The sequence below is a fragment of the Cryptomeria japonica genome, chromosome 10 (genome assembly GCF_030272615.1).
Source record: "Cryptomeria japonica chromosome 10, Sugi_1.0, whole genome shotgun sequence".
NCBI classification, from domain to species: Eukaryota; Viridiplantae; Streptophyta; class Pinopsida; order Cupressales; family Cupressaceae; genus Cryptomeria; species Cryptomeria japonica.
In genome coordinates this window covers 817125482-817138133 of record NC_081414.1, presented here as the reverse complement: position 1 = coordinate 817138133, position 12652 = coordinate 817125482, and the positions used below count along the sequence as shown (strand labels likewise).

The 12652-nt window shown below is 33.2% G+C and overlaps 1 long non-coding RNA gene across 4 annotated transcripts; it reads left to right on the top strand.

The window, feature by feature from the left end:
- The first annotated feature begins 839 nt into the window (after positions 1–839).
- LOC131036407 (uncharacterized) lies at positions 840–11886 on the top strand. Of its 4 annotated transcripts, none has more exons than XR_009359225.1 (4): positions 840–985; positions 1364–2601; positions 8309–8496; positions 11348–11886. It is a non-coding gene; the product is annotated as an uncharacterized LOC131036407 (long non-coding RNA). The 4 variants fall into 4 exon arrangements; XR_009104093.2 differs by having other exon boundaries at positions 843–1039; positions 8316–8496; XR_009104095.2 differs by having other exon boundaries at positions 844–1039.
- Positions 11887–12652: the final 766 nt, after the last annotated feature.

Below are 12652 nucleotides of genomic sequence, written 5' to 3'. Positions count from 1 at the left end.
CTCCCTTCCGGGAACAAAACCACCTTGCTCCAATAAAATGATCCTAGGTAGAATTTTTGCCAACCTAAGGGAAATTGCCTTCGTAAATATCTTATACAAAGTGTTAAATAAAGCAATGGGGTGGAAGTCAGCAAAAGTCTTAGTATCCTCTTTTTTAGGAATAATTGCAATCATTGTAGTATTAAGTTCTTTTAAAATGGACCTATTTCTCCTAGATTCCTCGAGAGCCAATAAAATATCATTTCCCACAAAATCCCAACATTTCTGAAAAAATAAAGGAGTAAAACCATTTGGTCCCGGGGCTTTATCCAGATTCATGGCAAAGACAACACTCTTAACTTCTTCTAATGAAAAGGGAGACATCAACATCTTATTGTCTTCCAAAGATACTAAAGGAGGAATATTAGATATAATATCATTGCTGAGATTTCCATTTTTCGAAGATAATAATGATTTAAATAGAGCTTTCAACCATTATACATAATATTATATAATTTAAAAAGATCTATTGAAATATTTATTTCGTTTGCAAAGAGTCAACAATACTAAATAATATGAAAGGACTCCTTAAATATATTTACTTGGTGAAGAAAGAGCCAGCAATCACCAATGGCTTACTGCTTTATTGATTTGTTTGGTATCGTTATCACGCCCAACCTGCATGCGAAATACAATATACTTGTTCTATAAATCAGTAAAATTATTATATTCTTCTAAAACACTTGCAGCCCTTGAAATAGATACTTGTTCTATAAATCGGTAATTCAACATAAAATTTTCCATCAAAAAAACGAATATAATAAACATAGGTAATCGGCAATTCTACACTTTGACTAACTCAAAAGCAAAGAGATTTCAGAAAACCACTTAATATTCGTATCGAGCCTATCGGCTAATTAAAGAGAAAACTTTTGCAGGTCGTCAAGTATATTGGTTCAGACTTAATCAACAACCTGACCAGATCTAAAATGTTTATTTGAACATGGTTCGCGCGCTCCTCCCAGAATCTCAACATTGGAAGCAATAGAACAATAGCTGTGTGAGACGCATAATTTCTACAACACTTATAAAAAGAAAAAATAAATTATGCTTCTAATAATGTCAAAACTATAATATGCTATATTTACGCAACTATTTTATATAGATCGTCTCATTCAACAAATAGATATATATCCAAAGAAATGGAATCTTGATTTATAGTTATTATTAGTTATTGGCCAGGTTTGCATTAAATCCTTATTAAACATCTCTAGCACAGCTAATAGCATCCCTTAATTTTTCCTTTGCAAAACTTTAATTCAATATTATGTATAGAAATGTAATGGAGCTTTAACGGCGGTCTGTCACATATGTGTTTTGGCAGGGTCTTGTTGGGTGATGTGGAGGCATTTCAGGATTCAATGCAAGAGAAGGCGCAGATATACAGAAAGGGGGCGCAAACCAAAATCTTGGAATTATCGTTTTGCGGGACGCTGGACACAGCTGGCAATTAGGGTTTCCATTGGGGAATATAGTCCCCATCCAAGAGTAGGCAAAAGATACATTGTGTTTGTTAGTAATTGCAAGCGTTATAATTATTAATCTGTCTGACTAGTGACAAAAATCGACGAAAGAACTCATTTCGAGCTTAGAGTATAGTATATCCATCTACCTTGAGATGAACAGTTGGCGATTGAATAGGTGGTATTTGCAGAGCATTTTCAGGTGCCTGGTCTTTGCTATAACATTTTGCTTACATGCAAGGGAGCTCATAGATTGATTGATTTTATTTTCTACGAACTCTGCTCATTTTCGTCCAAACTGGAATCGCAAACAACTGTAAAAATTGTCCCAAGGATTTAATGGCATTGCCTAAAAATCAGAGAGTTTCAAATGCCCAAATCATTCATCTCACAACACGATGCACTACACGAAGATGTGTAGGCTAGACTGTTGACAATCTTCTTTCAGATGCTTTTGATGGTTTTGAGGCTGATGTTGATGGAAATGGTTGTGTTCCCTTTGATAAACCTAGCAGCTCTAAGAAGGTTTGTAAAAGAAAGGGATCAATGTCTAGCAAAGCTCGTGTACTCTATGTTTATGAATGCCTAGATTCAGAGATGAAAACCACTACCTAGGTCCCAATGGTGGCACTGTACTTATTCTGGCAAATAAAGGCCTACATGGTCCACATCTTTTACAAGCTCTGATGTGGGCTGAAGAAACATCAGTACAAAATCTCACTTGCACCCTCACTTGAAATTTTGAATCAAGAAAATGAATCACTGGCTTCTGCTAGAGTTCTAAATGTGTCTTCAAGGTCAAGATCGGGTTTGGTGTGTGTTTTAAACCTGGATTATAATAAACAATTTGCTATAGAAGAGCATTGTATGAAGCGTCTTGTGGGTAGTGATAATAAGCCTATGAATTCAGCCAGGAAGGATGCTTTTCTTGAAGAAACTCTTGTTGAAGCAATTGTGGATCATTCCTGCAAGCAATTCTTTCAAAACAGTATGAAGACGCTAATATGAATTGTAGTCAAGGCATCAACGAGGAGAATATTTAGTCCACTCCAGTTACATATCAAACTCTTAGCGGTGAGATCAAAGTTGACTATTCAAGGTACAAGTTTAGGCTATGTATGTCGGAAGCTTAAATTTTGAACAAGATTTGATGTTGAATTTTTTATTTGCCTATTGTGTCTTAGTCTCATTTGTTTTTATTGTTGCACTTATACCCAAACGTTCATTGCTCAAATTAGTTCTTTTTCATATTTTATTCAACCAGATAGTCTATTTGTTTCTTGTGTTTCCAAATGACTTGTCCACCATTTGAAGTTGAGAGAAAGCAAATATTGGTAGCTACTAGGTAATGAGGAGGTTTCATTAGAGGTACTCTTACACTTATACCCAAAAATTCATTGCTCAAATTAGTTCTTTTGTATATTCTCCATAGTATTTTGAAACACAGCTTTGGAAAGGCTGCATTGCATATTGCAGACTTCGTTTGAGCTTTGATACAAGGTTTTGTGTGTATCTATTCTTCGAAATCTGGCAAGGACCTAGACACAGCCTCACCCCTTTCATTCACATGTCATTCAAGGGGCAGGCAGACACCAGCTGGAGTGGAACCCTGCTGTGTAGTACAAAAATTGGTCAAATTCACCAATGAATCACAACAGGATTGACTTAGATAGGAGTTTTGTTTTAAATCTTACATGTATAAACAATCTATTTGCATGTTGTTTGGTTCTAAGATTGTAACTGCAACTGAAACTTGCATGGGTGCTAGGTACTTCACAGACAGGTTCTTCAATATGCCTTGAATTCAACTACATTTTCATCTTCTTTTAAAATCTCCTTAGAGTCCTCATTCTGGGTATTTAAGAGATGAGACTATTATATTGTACTGTTTGGCATGGTTAGGGTGATTTCTCCTACAATTAGTTTGTAATGTATAGGTTGTCTGGCCCCATTAGCCTCACAGTCACTTTTAGCTCAAAACTGGGGTATTCTAGTAAGCATGGATTAGCATTTGAACCCTGAGATTCACCAGCTCAAAATCATATTCTTAGATTGCTTGTTGCCAAATTTAGATATTGATTGCAATGGGTTATGAACAAACCATGGTTTTTAAAATTTAAATTATTTGGATGATGCTAAAATATCTATACAAAATCCATAAGCATTTATGTCCAAATAATAAAATGCATTGATAAATAATAATGATTTGCCGCATAGATTTACTCTCGAGTAAACATATGTGAAGAGAGATGTCCACTCCTATCTAATGATAGGGACTCTTACCTATGTTACTTTATTTGTTGGCTGTATATATATTTCTCTTGATTCATGTATTTGTATGCATTATCTTGAGAACAAGAAGTTACCCCATGCATGTAGCTAATTGTTGACAGTTTCACCAGAATTTCCCAATGTTTACAGTCATCAATTGTTGTGCAATGTTGCTTAACTGAAAGCTAGGATCAGAATTTCCCAATCTTTACAGTCGTCAATTGTTGTGCAATGTTGCTTAACTGAAAGCTATTATCCTAACCTGTTCTCCCAATCCTTAAACACCATGGAACTATGCTTATTTTACCATATTAAATAACACAGTGATGAGTAAATATATTTACATTTCTTATATATATATATATATATATATATATATATATATATATATATATATATATATATATATATATATCATAGTGGGCATTGGAGGAGAAATTTTGGCAGCACAAAATGTATGTACATTGTCTCAAAGATAGGATGTCAGTTTTAAAAGATTAGCTAAAAAGAATATATTATAGAGAGTTCTTTATGGAATGCATAATACACATGGAAGACTGTTGTAAAGCTTGTAAGAGAAAAAAGTGAGGTGTTGACAGACCTAGGAGAAAGCTGCTTTCAAAGTTTGCTGTGTTTGGATATATATTTCATAATAGACATAATATTTCCACTATGTAGACATAATATTCATAGTCCATAGTAGTGATCAAGAATGGTTTTGGCTGGTTTTGGTTATAACTGTGTGTGAGGTTTTTGCATCTACACTTCAGATCATACTGCTGAGACAGCTTTGATCCCAAACGTGAATGTGGATTTTCTGAGTTTCTAACTACATTTGCATAGCATTTGGTGGTGTGTCTGGATTTTCCATTCTTTATTCTTTATTGTGCAGACTGCTAGAATTTAGAAAGGGCAGAGAACTCTGTATTTGGAGGTTTTGTGTATACCTTTTCCCCTTATCTTCATTTTGAGCTCTTGAAAATTTTAAAAATACTAGAACACACAAATCTAGCACAACATTTTGCTAAAAGTTCATATAACTAATATTTACAATATAATCAAACTGGTTCAAACGTGTTATTAATTAGAGTAATTTAAGGGACGATAGAATGCAGCTATTATTCAAAATGCAGAAGATAACATGTTAAAACTGCAAATTGCCAGATTTTACTACTTGTACGCAAAAACCGAGAAATCAAATTTGTTACAAAATTCCCATCTGCTGCTATCTTGTTATCAATAGATCAACATGTACGAACGAATGATCGTAAATGAAGATGCCAAATGCATTGGGGTTAGCTTAGGCCCTCATTAAGAATTTCCATGTCCCATTTTGGGGCGATTAGAATAATCAATAATATTTCATTATTTAAATGTCCTTTTTTATCCATTGTGCCAATTAATAATCAATTTGAAGCCAAAAATTAAAATTAGTTCCCTAACAACTCCCCCTTATCCCACAGAGAATATGGGAATGGGCTCTCAGGTTGATAAAAGTGAATCATCTACAAATGGGACATTACAAGCAGTCTTGACTCTTGACAATGGTCACTTCCATAAGTTTACAAATACTCAGTAAAAGTGTGTTAGTAGATATTTTGTTCTTAGAATCTATACTAATAATGGCAAGCTGTAATCTGTCTAAAGAAGCTTCCTTGTCTAAGAGAATGGATGGCTTTTTTGTGACCTTCCAGCCATGCTTACAGATGGGATTCGAGCTATTTGTTCACAGTTCACACATCATCTCTTGTTCAATAATATTGCATTACATGGCTACTCCTTAAATGAGTGAGATTTCTTGAAGCTAAATTTTAAGCTCTAATACTACAATGCATTTTCTTCTAATCACTTCCAAGTTTCAAGTCCTCAGAAAACTTGGCAAAACTCAATGCATTTTCTTCTAATCACTTCCAGGTTTCAAGTCCTCAGAAAACTTGGCATACTGCACATCCAAGTCAAGCTTACTGTATTTACTCCAATAACAAAGTGCTAGCAACCATTTAATATTTATAAATTAATGTCTGCAGGAAAATAAAATGGAGCTTTGAATGTGTCACTCAAAGCTTCTCACGACCCATAGAACTTCTACTTCCAAGCCAATATGTTATTCCACATTTTCTCAAAGTGAGTCACAGCTAATTTTATCTATATACAGACAATCCTCATGTAGAGAAATATGAGTTGAGCAATAACATGGTCTCCTTCAACAAGATGTCAATTGAAATGAAATAATAGTTGTCTGATTCTTCCCTTCTACTAGGTACAGTCCATATGTCTGTGTCCATCCTGCTACCTGCCCACAGGTTTAAATTTTGCACCAGTAACTTATATCTGAATGCATACATCTAAGCGTTTTGAACTTCTTTGTGCAATAGTTTTTATTCATTCATTATAGACGTTTGAACCTGTATAGATGTTTGAAGCTTCTCGGACTTGTTCTACAATAGTTCTTATTCATATGGTTTTAAATTAGTAACATGAGTACCAAACTCAACCTTGTAGAATTTTCTTACCTGCTGAAGCTTTCTCTGGGTGTATTTTTATGTTTAAGTCTCTTTGAATAGTTTATTTGCATTCTCATTCATATTATTTTTTCATAAACTTTTAAATTGAACAAAACCAATCCACAACCACCTTCGCAGCATTGGGCAGGAACTATGCTGCCCTGCAGCCCTTGTTTATAAATACACTGAGTCACCTATCCATATCAAATAAAATATTACAAAGTAGCTTTGAGATCCAATAGGTGAGGATTGGGTTTGTATAAGAGAAAATAATAGAAAGTTTGCTAGATGATTCAGAAAACAAATATATACAGCAAACAACTATCTATCTTTTGAATACCATATTACCTTAAGGAATGTGTTCCTTCTGTTGTAGTAATTTAAGAAAATATGTAAGTATTTCGTAAAAACTATCAGTATTCAGTCTTGCGTACAGCTTACACCATCTCAAGAAGGAAAAAAAAATTGTGACATGACTGGAGGGCTTTCTAACAAACTAAATAGATGTAAATGGGTATCAACCACTGTACAATCCATCACTCTATTAGGACTGCCAAAGTAGAGACAATTGTTGCCAGTGCTGAAGTGCAGAACTACTAATTCAGAAAAAAAAGGTGTTGTTACTATTTTATTTCCTAATGGTGTAAGCATGTTGACATTAAATATAAACAAGTTAAATCAGTCATTGGAGGAGTACATGGTTTTCTAAAAATGTGTGGTGTAGGTCATTTGAGTAGGTGTAGAATTAGCCAAGGGATGCATCTATTCTGGCTTCAAAATGGCAGTACGGATTGACTAACATTAGTCACGCGTTTTATACCATCGATTTTGCAATAAATGGCTGCAATTGATTAACACATCACTATCACACTATACGAAAGATCTGTTTTGAAGCCAGAATAGCTTCGACTTTAATGAAGGACGAAGTAATTGCAAATATTATTTACTGACTTGATACCCACAGGTTTTAATAACAGTACTGGCAAGTGGGTGAATTCTTTTATTTCCCCATACTTAATTATCTACCCTTTTGTCAAATCTGCCATCTGCCATCTGCCTTGAGGGAAAGGATCTAAAAATAATAATGGCAGAGTGTATTTTTAAACATCCATTACGCTGATGTATCTCCACTTGTTTCTAACTTCTGCATCGTATAGGTATGTGTACATTCCTTATCCACTCCTTATCACAATGCTATCTAGAAGTAAAATAAGATAAAATTTAAAAAGGCGTCCTATCTTCCACCTTGCTGTGGAGTGTGGACGATATTGGAGGAGTGCTAAGTTCATCTTTGACCTGACATTCAATGATATTCCTGCCATAGCTGTAAAAGAAGAAAATAAAATAAAACACATTTAAGTACATTTAAGTATATCATTGTCAAAGCAAGCCGCCATTAAAGACTGACTTTGGCTGGTAGAGATATAATAAAATTCAAAACACATGGTGAAGTATTAACTACATCTTGACCTGACATTCAATGATATTCCTGCCATAGCTGTAAAAGAAGAAAATAAAATAAAACACATTTAAGTATATCATTGTCAAAGCAAGCCGCCATTAAAGACTGACTTTGGCTGGTAGAGATATAATAAAATTCAAAACACATTGATGTGATTTTTGTTTCATGATAAAGAATGCAAGTTTTTTTGATATTTTATTTTATCATCTAAATTAATTCATAGGTGAGTCGTTTTAGTCCCTGCCTTAAGCAGGGAATTAATGTTTTCATTTCCAACATCAGTATAATTTGATAGCAGGGAATTAATGTTTTCATTTCCAACATCAGTATAATTTGATAACTGTACAAATTGAAAAATTTAATCTTATATTAAAGTTTCATTTTTGTTCTTATTAAATTATTTTAAAAATTATTAATGTTTTGATCTATTGACACTTTCATTTTTAGCTGGGGTTTATTTATTTTATTTTTGAAAATATTTGCTATTATTATTATACAAGGTATATTGCAACCCAGCTGTCAAATTGAAATATTAAAATATTTGTTTATTCATTATTTTTACATTGAAGAGTGCAGGTGGCATTGTATAACACTCGGATAGTCATTAAAACACTCGGACAGTGTTAATGTTTATGGCATTTGTTTCAACTCCCATTACCAGCTTTCTGGTTTGAATAAGGGCAGTGGTGACCTGAAATAAGACTCAATCGAAGGCAAATATGCGTTGTAGAGGAGGGAAAGACATAGCTTTTAATAGGTAAGTAAAAAACTGTTACAAGTCTTTCTGAAAATTTCTACAATTTGTAAATTTGTTCTTATTTGGTAGCGGTCAAAATCTGATGTTTGTGCACTTTTTTACTATGATATTTTGATTCATTGGCATTCACATTTTTTCCCCTTGTTTTTTGAACACCCAATTTAGCTTTCAGTTGAGCCCTTGACCTGGGAATAGCGATTAGGGCTAGGTTACTTCCAGAATACAATACTATTTTTCGTTAGCGGTTTCGAACTGCGGATTAGGCCATTCTTTTGAGGTTTTTTCTTTGGGTGAGATAAGTTTCGTCTTTTCTAAAAAATTTAGTTCATTTCAAGTAGATTCGAGGGTTTTTCATTTTTCTTAGTTGTTCTGTCGACCAATTTGCAGCAGAATTTAAATCATGAGATTTAAAAGCTAATACTAATCAGATCTTTCGAGTTTTGAGATTTCATTCTCCAGTTCGACTGTCGTAAACGGTTTTCAATTTCAGCAGCGGATTTAGATAGCTTCACAGAGGGACCAATGCTGTTCAGCATCTTCCTCTCCCTTACCCCAGAACTCAGGGTATGTCATAGATGACCCTCCTTGAGTCCCTGCCATCCCATTGGGTGTCAACCCTTCCTAGATAAAACCCCTTGGACCCGGTTACGCAACTAAATTCTGCTGATTCAGTGCTGAAAATGAGTTAGTGCTCCCCTGACCTGTACCAAATCTCCAGAAGCTCCCAATTATCATCTCTCATTCTTGCGATGAAATACCCTCCATTCTTGCACTTATTCCTTCTTTAACCTGCATTTTCCCCCCTTCCAATTAGCTGAGCAGTTAGGTCATTTATAATAGCTATCGGTCAGTAGGTTATTTTGCAGTTTACCACCAATTGCTCCCGGTGACAAACGATAGCTGCCCGGGAGGAATCCACTTATTCTATCTCCGAATTTCCTCTTTGATTCGCATACTGCTTGCTGAAATAAGTATATTATATACGATATTGTGCCATCGCTTATTCACTCATTCATAGGCGATTTTGGGTGGCGATATTGGGTTCATTGTCATTTGCCATTGCTCCAAAAACTGACACTGAAGTGGGCTCCGCTCTTGCCAGCCATTGATTCCATTGCACTGAGATCGATAGACGGGGGATCAGGGTTCGAACGCCACAACAAAGAATTAATTTTGCACTACTGAGGCTCAGGGGATACAATAACCTACACTTATTAGGATGCTTCGGTTTAAAGTTGTGCAGAGCAAAAATTCTTCAGCAGACTCAGAGATTGCACTTAGTAACAAGGATAATCACCCCAGAAAATAGTTACTGTACACTGGTAAGATTGAAGGGTAAGATGTTAACTCACACTTTTTACAATGCCCAGTTTCAAAGATTGGAAACTTTCAAAGCTAAAACACCTTAATTTTAGCCGCAACTTGTAAATATATGCTGTCAATACTTATTACTCTGGCAATGTCTAGCTAATTTGTCTCTACACCTCTCTCAACATCTCTCTTAACTCATCTCATTTGAACTCTTAAATTCCTGTCTGATGCATCTCTTCCCTTACAATTTTAAAGATAAAACATATACGAGTAATATATGCTTATGAAAGATGTAGTGTTTTCAAAGACTATTAATAGAGAGCTATTGGTAGAGTTACATTTTTATAAACATGATAGAAATATATGTCATTTATACTATTCATTAATAGAAAGCCATGAAATTGAAATATATGTTTAAGACCAATTAACTATTTTTCTCTCAGTACTGGGATTTTAAATCAAGAGTTTGTAATATAGATATAGATCCAATAAATGAAGCTGTAATGTCCTCAAGGTTCTCCCAAAGACTTCAATATTCATCAACCACTGCTACTCCACATAATTTGTGGACTCCAGCATCAGAATATGACATTTATCATCAGTGCATGTAAACAATTTCAATTCTCAAATTAGATAATCTAAAATGTCCATCTGCTGAGAATTACATATTTTATTATGAAGACAAAGTACAAGAACCAATATTAAACACGTTCAGAGAAGTAATATCAACATCGAATAAGGACCATATAAGAAAAAAAGCATACATAAATTCAAAATTCATTTCTGTTCGTTTTAATTTAAACAAAAATAATTATATACTGGAAATAAGATGTATGTGGAAAAAATTTGTCCATTCACTTTCAATTTCATTGATATATAGAGAAGAAACTAAGAATGACAGCTCCATGATAATTGAAAACAAGATGGCTTTGAAAAAACTGCCTGCAAGCTTTACAAATAGTTGACTTGGGACGAATCTGTAAAAACTCCTATGAATTTTTCCTAGGTTTTCCACTTATCCCTCTCAGTATTCCCTCAAACAATTTGCTTGTAATTGGTCCAACAGGGTTTGATATTCAGTTTCAGAAATTGCAAGTGTTGTTCAAAAGTGTAGATTAAGTATGCTGCTAATTAATAAAAAGTTGAGTAGAATCATAAGCATAGATATAAGAAATGCATAATATTTGAGTGTGAATATAATTGTGTGCCAAACATTTGAATGCCACCCTTAACATTAAAATCATTTGAATAATATTTATTTCCATGGGATGAATGAAGTGGGGTTAAGAGAAGAACCCACACATAGCTATAGTTTCCTCATAATGACTTTTATGGAAGCAAGTGTTTGTCACTCTTTTTTATAATGATAAATATTAATTTTCATAACTTGCTACTGAAAGTAGCTTATATGGTTGACTTGATGAATAGTTGATGATATTCATGATTTCCATGTTTATTTCCATCTATTTTGATTTCATGATTAAATATAGATTTTTTTTTATCATGTGTAAAATATTAACATATTTTTATGGTTATGAAGGATTGTAAGCTACGTGGACAAAAAACCTCAACAATTTCTTGTTATATGAAGGACCATCCTGAATATTCATAAGAAGAGACAGTTATTCATATCAATAACCTTTTTGACCAATTGCTTATAGAATTAACATGGGAATTTTAGAATCCCAACAAAGTTCCAATTGAATGGGATAAATTTACTTCAATCTTGGTTGAGGAGTTCAGAGCTTTTATATATTTGGAGATGGTTTTTCATATCATGATAAGGGAGTCAAGAAACAAGTATTCAAAGTTCTATTTGATCTAGTTAAAATCTAGAAAGATGGTGTTTCTATTAGATGAAGACCAAAATAAAAAATTACTATAATCATATTAAGTCATAAGTGATGGTCATTAAATCTACATTCCTTTGTATAATATATATATCTTGATAAGGGAGTCAAGAAACAAGTATTCAAAGTTCTATTTGATCTAGTTAAAATCTAGAAAGATGGTGTTTCTATTAGATGAAGACCAAAATAAAAAATTACTATAATCATATTAAGTCTTAAGTGATGGTCATTAAATCTACATTCCTTTGTATAATATATATATGTTCTCTTTCATAATAATTCGATTGTTTCTACATTTATCAATGTGCTATTATAAGGGAGTCAAGCAATGAGTACTTAAAGTTCTTTTTGATCTAGTTAAAATCTATAAAGATAGTCTTCCTGTCATATGAATGCCAAAATAAAAATTTACTATAGTAATATTGAGTCATAAGAGATGGTCTTTAAATCTACAGTCCTTAAAAAGATACTATACTTCATAAAATAATATTTTTTCTCTTTGATCATAATTCTATTGTTTCTTCACTTATCGATGTTGTATTTTAAATAAATTAGCATGCATTATTAATTTCTTTTACATGTTGAATTTTATATCTTATGAAAGTGTTATATAATTGACATTAGATTCAATATAAATACATCTAATGTTGAGTTTTTATACAAGCATAATTAAAAATATTCATATTAATTTTGTGGATAGGATTAATCTAGGGTACACCTTTATACATGCATGTCACACATTGTTTATATTTTATCTATATAGATATCTATATTGGTAGAGTTCCTCACAAGTTGTACATGATTTCATTATTGACATTTCACATTTCAATTAAGTCATGCATAATGCATCTATATAGTTTAAAATACCCCCATAAAAAAGTTAGGGAAAAAACAAGTAAAATGATGGGGAATAAATATAAAGCTAGAGATTAGTGATATTAATTTCTAGATAATCTTAGTATTTAGATTACAAGATTGTAGAAAATGTTTCTCTC